A 12,789-nucleotide genomic window follows, 5' to 3' on the forward strand; every position below is an offset into this window, starting at 1 on the left:
GGCATTTTTACTGGTGTAAGGCAAAATCTCTGGTATAAGCTGAAAGTATAAGAACAACAGAAATGAGAGATAATATCCTGGGTGGGTCATTGCATTAATCAAGTTTCTCCAGAGAAACAGAACCAGTAGAAACCAGTAGAGTTTATTATTATTATTATATGCAATTGGTTCACGTAAGTACAAGGGCTAACAAGTTCCAAGATCTGCAGTCAGCTAGCTCAGAACCCAGGAGAGCTGAGGGTATAACTCCAGTTTGAAATCCAATAGGCTAAAGACCCAGGAAGAACAACATTTCAGTTCAAGTTCAAAGGCAGGGGGGAAAAAGAGTATTCTAGCTGGAAGGCAGTCAGGCAGGGGGAGATATCCTTTACTTGCAGGAGTGTCAACCTTTTTGTTCTATTCAGGCCTTCAGCAAATTGGGTGAGGCCCACCCAAATACGGGTGGGCAATCTGCTTGTTCCTACCCATTCAAATATTAATCTCACCTAGAAACATGTTCACAGACACATCCAGAATAAAGCTTGACCAAGTGTCTGGGCACTTCATAGTCCAGTCAAGTTGACACAGAAAATTAACCACCACAGTCAGGGAAGGCTTCCTGGAAGAAGAATCCTCTGAATTGAAACCTGGATGCAGAGAGGTTCGCCATACAGAGAGATGGGCATGGAGGTTTCATACTGGGAGCCTCTGCATGTCCAAAGACCCAGGAGTGCCAGAGCCTGAAGGTGTTCAGACACTGCAAGCAATTCACATGGTTGGTTTCTCGACTGTAGGGTTGAGATGCACAGGACATGGGCCTGGGCCAAAAATCTGCGAATGGGTCTGGGATGGATGCTGCAGGCTCTGCAAGTTTTGGGAAGAAGTTGGAACTTGATTCTGAAGGCAAAGGGCAGTCATGATGGATTAAAGCCCCTCGATAATCTCCATCAGACGCTCCAAGACCTCTCTAAACACAGGCACAATCTAAGTCAAAATTGTGCAACTCCAGCTTCAAAACCAGCCCTCTAACCCTTGTCGCTCAGAGTGTGGTCCTCAGTCCAACAGCCCCAGCAGCACCCGGGAGCTTGTTGGAGAGGCAGGGACTTGAGCCCCACCCTGACCTACTGAATCAGAGTCTGTATTTTAACAAGATGTGCAGGGCATGCACATGAGTCTGGGCGTGTGACCTCGGTGATTTTGGTTTTGGCAGGAGGAGACCTTTCTGAACTCACTGCTCTTTTGTTGTTGCTGCTCAGTCACTCAGTCTTGTCTGACTCTGTGACCCCGTGGACAGCAGCACACCAGGCTCCCTGTCTTTCACTATCTCCTGGACTTTGCACAGATTCATGTCCATTGAGTCGGTGATGCCATCCAACCATCTCATCCTCTGCCATCCCCGTCTCCTTTTGCCTTCAATCTTTCCCAGCATCAGGGTCTTTCCCAATGAGTCAACCCTTCAAGTGGCCAAAGTATTGGAGCTTCAGCTTTCACATCACTGCTCTTTACTGCCTTCTAAATCCTGCTTCCTGCCAGCAGCACTGTGTCTCCCTGCAACCTCCCTGCTTTCTCAGCCCTTCCGCCTGGAGCCCTCCGAAAACTCTGCCTGCTGCTGCCGCAATAGAGACAAATTTAAGAGGTGCCCCCGACCCCATTTCCCGTTCTTTTGGTATTTTTAATATTCCCTGTTTGGATCTCCTAGAGCTGTTTTAGATCTCTGCTTTTCTCTCCCAGGGCAAAAATGATAATGGCTCATGCCGCTGGGGCTGGTGTGGTTTGCAGTAAGCGCTAAACAAGTGGAGATGGGAGGCCACTGGCTGGACTTCAAAAGCACCCACCGTGGGCACAGCCTGCTGGGAACAGGGTCACAGGTGAGGGAGGAGGCATAATACATTGGGGGAATGGATTTTCATCACGGAGGGAAGCATTTGATTGGTTTCCATCCTTGGCAAGTTCTCAGGCTGCCTGACCCGTATTTGTCATCCGGTTCATTTTATTCCTATAGGAGATGGGCTATTAAGATGACTTCTCCCCAGATTACTTCTGGGCAGGGGAGAAAACCTCTGCTTTTGTTTCAAAATGCAAGAGGTATGGTCATGTTACTGTTACGAGATGAAAGAGTGGTTCTGAGCACAATCTAAGAAGATTTTCCAGCACAGCTCTGCACCCACTAAAGATGCCCGAGGTAGATAATTTAAGTCTTTTTATTTTGTCCCCAGCATATAGCTCTGTGGTCTGCTTACAAAAGAAGGATGTCCTAGGAAGATGCTTAAAGGATGCGCAGAGAGTGATTGTACCATTGGGTTTTCTGATTCCTGAAGCAATTCAGGAAATTGTATAAAAAGTACCCCCAAAGAGCCCCACTGAACACGTTAATTGTCATTGATTGGCTTTTATTTTACTGACATCAAAATTATCTCAAATAATAATTTTCCAACTTACGATTTATCCTCCCTTGGGATAATATTCTGGGTGAAAAGAGATTAATCTTGTGCTATTCTTCAGACAGATAATCTTTCCAGATCCAGGGGTATAAGTTTTCACTGCACAAAAATAACAAGTCAAACAGTAGTAGGAGTTATTATAATAATAATGATGATGATGCACATTTATTGAGCGTATATGATATGACAGCATATATGATGCTAATCTACAGAATCCTCACAACAGCCTGTGAGGTTGATATCTTATCATGCCCATTTCACAGATGATAAAAATGAGTCATGGGAAAGTTATAGGATAGGTCCAGAGTGACTCAGGCTGGCAGTGACAAATCCAGGATTTAAATGCAGTCAGGTTCAGATGCCTCTGTCCTTCTTCTCCACATGGTCCTGCCTTTCAGTGATTTGTACAGTTTATTTGATCCTCACAACCACTCTTGAAGAAGAAATTATTATGACCCGTGTTTGACAGATGGAGTAAGTGGGATTCCAAGAGGTTAAATGAGCTAGAGAGGGCAGGATTAAAACATTCACCCAGGTCTTCTGGCTTCAAATCCTCTGCTTTTTCCATTTTCTCAGGGGTGACAAACTCAGGGTCAGAAAGGAAACATGAGCAAGTGAAGTGGGTTGGAGAGGGACTTGGGTGATTGGAGGGTGCACCCCATCTGGGTGAGCAGCTCCATCCTGCTCCTGGCACTATGTAAGGCTGGTGCTGGGCTGACAGTAGCCTCTTCTGATTTGCTAGGAGAAACAGGAAGTTCAGATTTTTACGTGCATTTTCCCCATTTGGAAATGTGGACAACTAATGAAAACTTTTAAAGAAAACGTTCTATATTTCCAAGAAAACCATAGGATTTGTGGATTATAGGCAGCTAGCCAGGTGGCGCTAGTGGTAATGCTGGAGAGGGTGTGGAGAAAAGGGAACCCTCTTACTCTGTTGGTGGGAATGCAAACTAGTACAGCCACTATGGAGAACAGTGTGGAGATTCCTTAAAAAACTGGAAATAGAACTGCCATATGACCCAGCAATCCCACTCCTGGGCATACACACCGAGGAAACCAGATCTGAAAGAGACACGTGCACCCCAGTGTTCATCGCAGCACTGTTTATAATAGCCAGGACATGGAAGCAACCTAGATGCCCATCAGCAGATGAATGGATAAGGAAGCTGTGGTACATATACACGATGGAATATTACTCAGCCATTAAAAAGAATTCATTTGAATCAGTTCTAATGAGATGGATGAAACTGGAGCCCATTATACAGAGTGAAGTAAGCCAGAAAGATAAAGACCAATACAGTATACTAAAGCATATATATGGAATTTAAAAAGATGGTAACGATAACACAATATGCAAAACAGAAAAAGAGACACAGATGTATAGAACAGACTTTGGGACTCTGTGGGAGAAGGCGAGGGTGGGATGTTCTGAGAGAACAGCATCGAAACAAGTATACTATCAAGGGTGAAACAGATCACCAGCCCAGGCTGGATGTATGAGACAAGTGCTCAGGGCTGGTGCACTGGGAAGACCCAGAGGGATCGGATGGGGAGGGAGGCGGGAGGGGGGATCAGGATGGGGAACACATGTAAATCCATGGCTGATTCATGTCAATGTATGACAAAAACCACTACAATATTGTAAAGTAATTAGCCTCCAACTAATAAAAATAAATGGAAAAAAAAAAAAAAAAAGAACCCGCCTGCCAATGCAAGAGACAGAAGAGATGTGGGTTCAATACTTGGGTTGGGAAGATCACCTGGAGAAGGGCACAGTTTTCTTGCCTGAAGAATCCCGTGGACAGACGAGCCTGGAGGTTTACTGTCCATGGGGTGTCAAAGAGTCGAACACAACTAAAGTGACTTAGCACGCATCCACAGCCGGTATAACCCTTGCCCTTTCGTGTGTGCTAAGTGGCTTCAGTCTTGCCTGACTCTTTGTGACCCTATGGACCACAGCGTGCCAGGCTTCTCTGTCCATGGGATTCTCCAGGCCAAGAATACTGGAGTGGGCGGCCGTGTCCTCCTCCAGGGGATCTTCCCAACCCGCGTCTCTTGCATCTTCTGCGTTGGCAGGCAGATTCTTTACCACCAGCACCACCTGGGAAACCCAACCCATGCCCTTAGGACCCCTGAAATGGCTACCGATGTCAGAAAACTGCCTTTTTTCCTGTGCTCTGGATAAAGCTGGCCCCTCAAAATTCATGATGGAATAGAAGTTTCTGCACTTGAGTGTGAGCCCTACCTTAACGTTCTTTCTCCAGCTCTTTACAATCAGGACCCATGTCTCTGCCACTCTAGCCCAGGTTACTTTGATTGTAGAAATATTAAAATATATTCAACCAGTTGGCAAATAGTTGCTCTAGTAAGTCCCTGAGTGCCTTTCCTGCCTGTGGCTCCAGGCGACTTCCCAAAATTGAGGAGGTACTGGGAAAAACTGGACCCCAGCATGGGCCACCCAGAAAGCACTCCAGGAGGTCTTCTGGGGCCCATACAACACACTCCGGTTAAATAACTGGAATATCATCCTGATCCTATTTCTCAAGAACCATTTCTCTCTGGGGGCTCCACCCAAAGGTATTTAAGATCAGCCTTCTCCTGGTCTCCCTTCAGTCGCTTCCATCACCCACCAGCCTCTTCTACCCAGATCGAGTTCCAACAAGGGTCCCCATCTGCCCAGCTCAGCCTGTTTTCATTTCTGACCTGGGGGAGAGAGCGGCAGCGAGAGGTTCATTCTGCAGAGAGAACGTTCTCCAAGTGTGCATTTGATGAGATCTTACTCTGGGCAGAAAGCAGGGGATCCCTAAGGCAATACACTCATTTTCATGAAAATGGCAGGTGTGTGTGAGAACTGGGTCCTTCAAATCTACAGAGCATATGGGGTAGGGCAAAGCTCCTTATCAGGAGAATTCATACCTCTGTGCAATCAGGGAGGGATACAATTAGCTTCAATTCCATCTCATAAGCTGAGGGTTGTTCATTTCTATTGTGAGTCTTTTGTATGTCTGAAATATTTTGTCCTCATTTGGACAAATTGGAAAAAATGATGTAGATGGGAAAAATCTCTCCTGGCCCCTTCATGCCCTTAGGGAGAGACATACTCCAGGGAACATGGTTCAGAAAAATCAGTTTTGAAGCCACTTGCGACCTGACCGTGACACAGACCTAAGGGGACTAGGGAAGCAGTTTTGTGACAGGTGGCTGTCCTTTATCTTCTAGCTGGGGCACTGCCCTGGAATCACAGAATCACATGGAGTTACTTATGATATCTAGTATCGATGGTCCACTTTATCCCATGAGAATTCTTGAGGGCAGAGATGGGTATCTATTTTGTTTACTGCTCTATCTCAAGTGCTTAGGACAGCACCTGGCACCTAGTAGGTGCTCAGATATTTAAGTCAATGAATGACTAAATACATCCTTAGAGTAATAAGAAGTTCTCTCAACCAACTGCCTCTTTGTGTAGAAGGGGACATGGAACTTTGGAGAGAGGAAGGGATTCTTAGTCTCTCTGCCAGCTGGAGGCAGGGGTAAGATGTATTCCAAATAGAGTATCAGCGACAGTTTTCATCACAGTGTCTCTTGTCCTTGTCCCTCTCTCCCATGTACTCAAGAATTTATTCTAAGATTGACTGACCTACTGGTACCTATCGGAATTCTATCTATTCCAGCCACATCTTCCAGGAGGCTGCTACATCCCAGGAGAAGCACAAAGGACTCTTCTGAGAGGCTGGTGGTATTCTGTCTTGATCTGGAAGCTATTACACAAATGTATTTACTTTGTAAAAAATTCTTGGATTTCTGGTATGTTTGTATTTCTGTTTGTAGAGTAAACTTCAATAAAAACATCACCTAGGTGAGATTCACACACACACACACACACACACACACACACACACACACACACAGCCATAGACACTTAAGTTTCTTTGAAAGATGACAGGAGTAATATTGATAATCTTAGTTAACTCTTATTGAAATTTGTTATGTATCAGGCATTTTTCTAAGCTCTTTAACAGAAATTAATTTATTTAATCCAAGCAACAATTATGAAGCAGGATTCTGGGTAATATTTTTCCTTTTACAGAAAAGAAAGTGAGATACCAGAGGTTAAGTGACCTTCCCAAGGTCACAAATGAGGACATGTAGAGTCAGTGTTTGGGCTCAGGTTGCTTTCTCTATTCATGCCGCAGTGATGTATGCTATTTGCCTGAGGTCTAAAGAAAGTGATCTGTTATCAACAATCAAGGAAGGCTTCCTGGAAGAGGAGAGACTTTTTCCCAGATCCCAAGATATGAGATGTGCTAAGAAAAGAAGGGGTTCAGCTCAGATTTGATGACACGTATCAGTTAACTTGTCTGTGGACACAAGGCTGGATACTTTCCCATAGGTTATTTTAATTTAATGTACCAGTTCTGTGAAATGGGGAGTGTTCATCCCCATTTCACAGATGGGAAAACAGAGAGAGCGCCTAGAGCACTGACATACCTTGCCCACAGTTACTTGCCAGTCAGGCAACAGAGCTGACATTCTCTTTCCTTCTCGGTGCTGGTATCCAGGCGAGCTCCTGGTCTGAACCTGTGCTTCCAGAGACCAGGAAGAAGCTCCTTCTCCCAGAAACCCCTGCCACCCTCAGCTTCCAAGACCACCTCTGCCCCTGGCCTCAACTTGCCCACCCCAGGCTTCTGGGAAATAAAAACCCTTGACTATGTTTCTTTAAACTGATCATCAATTTTCACTTTATGAAAATTAACACTGGATAGGAAATGCCTTGAAATATACATCAAGGTAAGGCAAATAGCTTTTTGAGATCTATCCCCGGCACACACAGGTTCGGGCAGACTTCATTTGATTTGCTCTCCAAAAACCTGGGCTGGGGAGCCAAGCATCAGGCAAGAGATGTTCTCCTGCTCTGAGTAATCACATCCCTGGCGGCTGCCTAGCAAAGCCACGTGCAGGGGTCTTCCCCCACCCCGATCCTCCTTCCCTTTCCACTCCTCTCCTCAAGGTATTTCAACTTAATTTTGTTTAGAAATTTGAAAAGCAAGTGAAAGTGCTGCATGGTTATAGACTTTATTTAAAGGTTTGATTTAGGTTTCTCTCTGTTCTTATATCAAAGATAAAGTAGAAGTGGTGGTATCATGTTCAGGTAATGAGATTTTATATTAAAAAGAATAAATTAAGCTCATAAAACTAGAGGTGGAAGGTCCAGGTGGGGCTGACACACGGAGGAAGCCTATACATTTATGGAATGCCTATACGCCACAAATAGGAGTCCAGATTTGGGCCTGGGTTTTAAGCCAAAGAACTCTTTTTCCTGTTTCTTTTTGGAAATCGCTCCCCTAAGTCCCCAGGGATGAGATTTCAGTGTCCTAGGAGCCAGAAACAACGGTGGATTTCCTCTCTTTGCTTCTTTTTGGCTGTGTGACTATGAGCGAGTGGCTTAACCTCTCTGATCCTCCCTTTTTAAAAAATTTTATTTCAAAACTTTGTTTTTAATTGAAGGATAATTGCTTTACAGTATTGTGTTGGTTTCTGCCAAACATCAACATGGATCAGCCATAGGTATACATATGTTCCCTCCCTCTTGAAACTCCCTCCCACCTCCTTCCCCATCCCGTCTATCTAGGTTGTTACAGAGCCTTGATTTGAGTTCCCTGAGTCATAAAGCAAATTTTCATTGGCTATCTATTTGACATATGGTAATGTATGTTTCTGTGTTACTCTCTTCATACATCTCACGATTCTCTCTTTCTTCCTTAAAATAGGGATCATGTTAGTATCCACCTAGGTCCATGATGGCAGTTGTATGAGACGGTACATGTACACAGTATACATGGTTAGCACTCAAAGAATGATAATCATGGTAACTTCTTGACTATCAAATTTTTTAATCTGACAAACAGGGATTTAGTAGAGTCATCAGGATGAATCAATGAAATAAGAAAGCAAAGATCTTACAACAAAAAAAATGTCTTAACTCTTATATTTGTATAGTTAATTACTGCTCAGATACTCGATCCAGCCAGGCCCTGGGAAGAACCTCCCTTATGTCTGTCAAGAGGGGATGAATTCCTGGTCAGACGCTGCACGGGGCTGGTGAAAATTGTCAGAAATTCCAACATTCCTTCTGCCTTCTCCCCACTCCACCACCATCCCCTTGCTGGTGAGCAATAAAACAAAATACAAAGAACAGGAATCAAATAAAGACTGTGAAACTGAGCCGTCTGTGGTCATTTTAAAACAGATCCTTTTTGAAAAGCTGGGTGACATTTTCCTTTAACGCCTGATTTTTTTTTAATGCCGGCTGCATTTTTTAAGCACCCGGCCGGCTTGTAACTAGCCGAGGCAGTACAGTAGCTGCGCCGACTGTATCATTTGATCATTAATTTATCACAGTTCTAGCAGTTTGTCTGACAGGTGATAGCACTTTCATCTAATGAGCCCACAGCCGGGGTGGGGGCGCAGGAGCCCCGGCTGGCCAGCCTGCAGGGTAAGGGCCACGTATACGTTCTCTACCAGCCTATTTTTATTCCAGAGACTTCCAAAGGCCCAGAAAACGGCTGCCTAATAGGGCTAGGGTCCTGCCAAGTGGATAAGGCTGGGAAGCGCACCCCTTCCCCTTCCCCCTCCCCCGCAGTGAGCCAAGGACAAGAGGAAACTGTGGGTAAAGCTCAGCCTTGGCCAATCAAGAACCACGGCATCAGTCAGGACAAGCTTGGTTATGCTCCCGTAACAAACACCTCCTCAGCCCTTCATCTCAGAGGCTGCCAACAACCAAGCTGCATTTTCACTCATGGGGCATGTCCACTGTGGAGTGGAGATGTCTGTTCAACACAGCCACTCCGGGGACCTGATCATGAAGGCTCCCTCTCGCAGAGGCAGAGGGGAAAGCATGGCGGGCTGTGAGCTATCTCAGAACTTCCGTTCAAAGTGATACGTCACTTCCTCCGACTTGGAAGTTTCATTGACCAGAGCAACTCACGTGACGACACACAAGTTCAGATGGGCAAAGACGTGTGATTCTACTATGTTTGCGATTCTGCAATATTTGTCTACAGCTCTGATAACTATCATTGTCATAAATTCTGCTCATAAGAAGGGTTCTGCCTCCCAGTGTGCACTGGATTCCCAGATCAATCCCCTTTTCTCCATGCTCTGCTACCACCTTCACCTGGCTGCCATCGCCCATCACCTCCTCTACCTGGGCTTTCTCCCAATGCCATCCTTACATTTGATCTGGCTGCTGGGCTTCAGTGGGTCCTGGGCTTTGGAGTCATTTTCTTGAAAGTTTGTAAGTCTTAGTCCCTTTTTAATGCCTGGGAACCATTTGGGGCCAGCAGTGCCACTGGGCCTCCTTAGTCCAATCAAGGACTTGTTTATGTTAAGGTCCCCACCTCTCTAACTCCCCATCCCAACCCAATACACACATTCAGTAGACCAGATGTCCCAGATGACACACACCTGTGGGGTCATCCCAGGGCCTCTGGCCTTGTCAGAGTTCCAGGAGGACAGTTGGCAAGCAGATCCCTCACACTAGCCAGTGAACTGTTTCTTTCATAGGATCCTATGATTTCTGGTCATCTAAATGGTGCTGACTCATTGATTTGGGGTGACTCTATTTATATAGACAGAGGCCCTGAATAAATATCTGCCCAGGGCCCCACATACCCTAGGCTCCCCTCTTCTACCCTTACCTTATTTAGATTTACACTCCACCCAGCAGCAGAGAAGACTTTTAAATCCTTTTGTGCATTCCTATCACAGTGAGTACTTCTTAAGATAGTCCACAAGGCCCTACACCACTGGTTCTCACCTTGGTGTTCTGTAGAATCACTTGGGGAGATTGAAACAAATTATGGTTGCCCCCCTCCCCCTGCCCAGACCAGTTATATTAGAATCTTTAGGGATGGGACCAGAGTGTGGTGTGTTTTGAAGAGCTCCCCAGGTGATTCTAATGCATAGCTCTGTATGAGAACTTCCAACTTCCATCATCTAACTCCTTGTCTCTCATCTCTTTTCTTTCTCTTCCTCATCTTGTTCTGCACCTCTTCTTTCATTTCCTCCAAGTGCTGAGTCCTTACACTTGCCCCCAGGACATTTGCACATGCTGTTCCTGCTGCCTAGAAAATTGTCTCTCCTCAAACATTTTCAAGACTTCTGTTTTCTCGCCATTCAGCTCTCAGCTCACAAGGATGCTTTCTTGACCTTCCAAGGTCACCACCCCCACCCTATCATTTTTGGAGCTGTGTTTATTGTCTCCTCTTTTCTTATTTATTCACTTGGTGTTGTTTATTATATGCTGTGTGCTTTTCTTCACTAAAATATACTTGATGAGGGCAGTGACTTTGTAAGCTTTATTCAGCCCGTATCCCCAATGTTCTCCATGCCTGGCATCTTGCTCAATAAAGAGTTATAGTGAATCAATGTAAAGACTAATATTTACAGAGAGTGTTCTGAGGTTTGGTCTCATTGTTGATCATTTTCAAAATTTACTTCTGGAAAAAGGTTGTCTCCCCTCAACAACTGGTAACCGTGGGTTTTCTTTGAACAGGTAATTGTCTGGATTGTGTAACTCCAGAATAACAAATTTAGTCCTGAGCTTCCTGGGATCCAAAGCAAAAAGGGTCAGATTAACCACAGAAACTATGTTGGTCTATGTGGCTGGTCTATTTGCCTCTTCCTCCTCCTCCCTCAAGGTCTTTGATTTTCCATGTCTATTTTCACAGCATCTGATTACAAGCTGTCTCAAATCCTTTTTGGAAGCAGGCAGAGTATAAATAGCTAGGAACACAAACAACTGATTCATGTGTGTAATGCCTATTTTACAGACGTGCAATACAAGTGCTGGGCAGGTGGGGCGGCTTGTCTGAGGTCAGCCAGCCTGGAGGAGAACCCACATCCCTTGAACTGCAGGCCAGTTCACCCACTTTGGTATGACACCAGAGGGGCCATGCCCTGTGCTTTGTTTTGGCTCCTGAAAGTCCTAGCATGGTGTTAGGGATCGCATATTACTTGTCCTTCTCTAAGGAAGCTGAATCCTAGAAAAATTATCAGCTGAAATACTGGCTAAGGGTCACCTGGACTTCCCCGGTGGCTCAGACACTAAAGAATCTGCCTGCAATGCGGGAGACCTGGGTTCAATTCCTGGGTCGGGAAAATCACCTGGAGAAGGGAATGGTTACTCACTCTAGTATTCTTGCCTGGAAAATCCCGTGGACAGAGGAGCCTGGTGGGCTACAGTCCATAGGGTCTTGAAAAGTTGGACACAACTGAAGCGACTAACACTTTCAGGGTCACCCAGAGTGTTAGGGGCAGAGGCATGCCTCCAGGGCGAGTAGCTGGTGATGAGAAGGCATTATCTCTACCTCAGCAGTGGGCTTGACTGCACTCAGGGACCAGGAACCAGCTGTGACATTTGCATAGCTGGAAGAGGAAAATAGAGCCCTTCTCTAATTATCTGCTCAGTGGCCATAATTACTTCCCATGGAGATCATCACTGGATAGGTAAACGCCAAGGAGAAGGTGGGAAGGCGATCATCTCTGAGCTCACTGAACAGACTGATCTGACAAATATACATTCTAGAAACAGACCCTTTTATTGAAAAGAGTAATTATGAGCTGAAAACATCCCTCGGCTCCTCCAACACAGAAGAGAGAGAGAAAACAATACAATAAAAAGGTAGAGGAATTAGAGGCTGGGGACATGGTTTTGTCCATCATGTAAAAATAACTCCTGCCAATTATGGAGCGCCTGCTGTGTGCCCAGCACGTCAGATGTGTTTTCTTACTTGATTTTCCCTCTTTAGAAGGCGTTACCGTTTCTGTCCTACACGTTGGGAAACTGAGGCTCAGAGGGACTTCAAGTGACTTGCTGAAGGCCACAATGCGATGGCTGAATGGCATCACCCACCAATTCAATGGACATGAGTTTGAGCAGACTATAGGAGATGGTGAAGGACAGGGAAGCCTGGTGTGTTGCAGTCCATGGGGTCACAAAGTCAGACAAGGCGGAGTGACAGAACAACAACAGCACACTGCAATGAGAAAAGCTCAAGCTGGGATTCTTGAATGAGAGTTTTCTAGTGCTTTCCCTATGCAAACTCACTTGCTTAACCAAGGATGCTCTGGGGTAGGGTCTATCATCAGCGCCCTCTATAAGTCGAGAGTCTGCCGTGTGGAGGGTGAAGCGACCTGCCCAACGTCGCACAGTATCTGGGCCGGGTTTTGAACCCACGCCCTAACAGGCCAGAATTTCTGTTTCTTCAGCTGTGCGCTATGCAGAGTCTTAGCAAATAGCCCCTGGGGGTTCAGCTCGGGCATTCCCAGCTTCAGTGCCCCTTCCTCTCTGTATCCTGGGAGAGAATAT

The sequence above is a fragment of the Cervus elaphus genome, chromosome 4 (assembly GCF_910594005.1).
Source record: "Cervus elaphus chromosome 4, mCerEla1.1, whole genome shotgun sequence".
In the NCBI taxonomy this organism is placed as follows: Eukaryota; Metazoa; Chordata; class Mammalia; order Artiodactyla; family Cervidae; genus Cervus; species Cervus elaphus.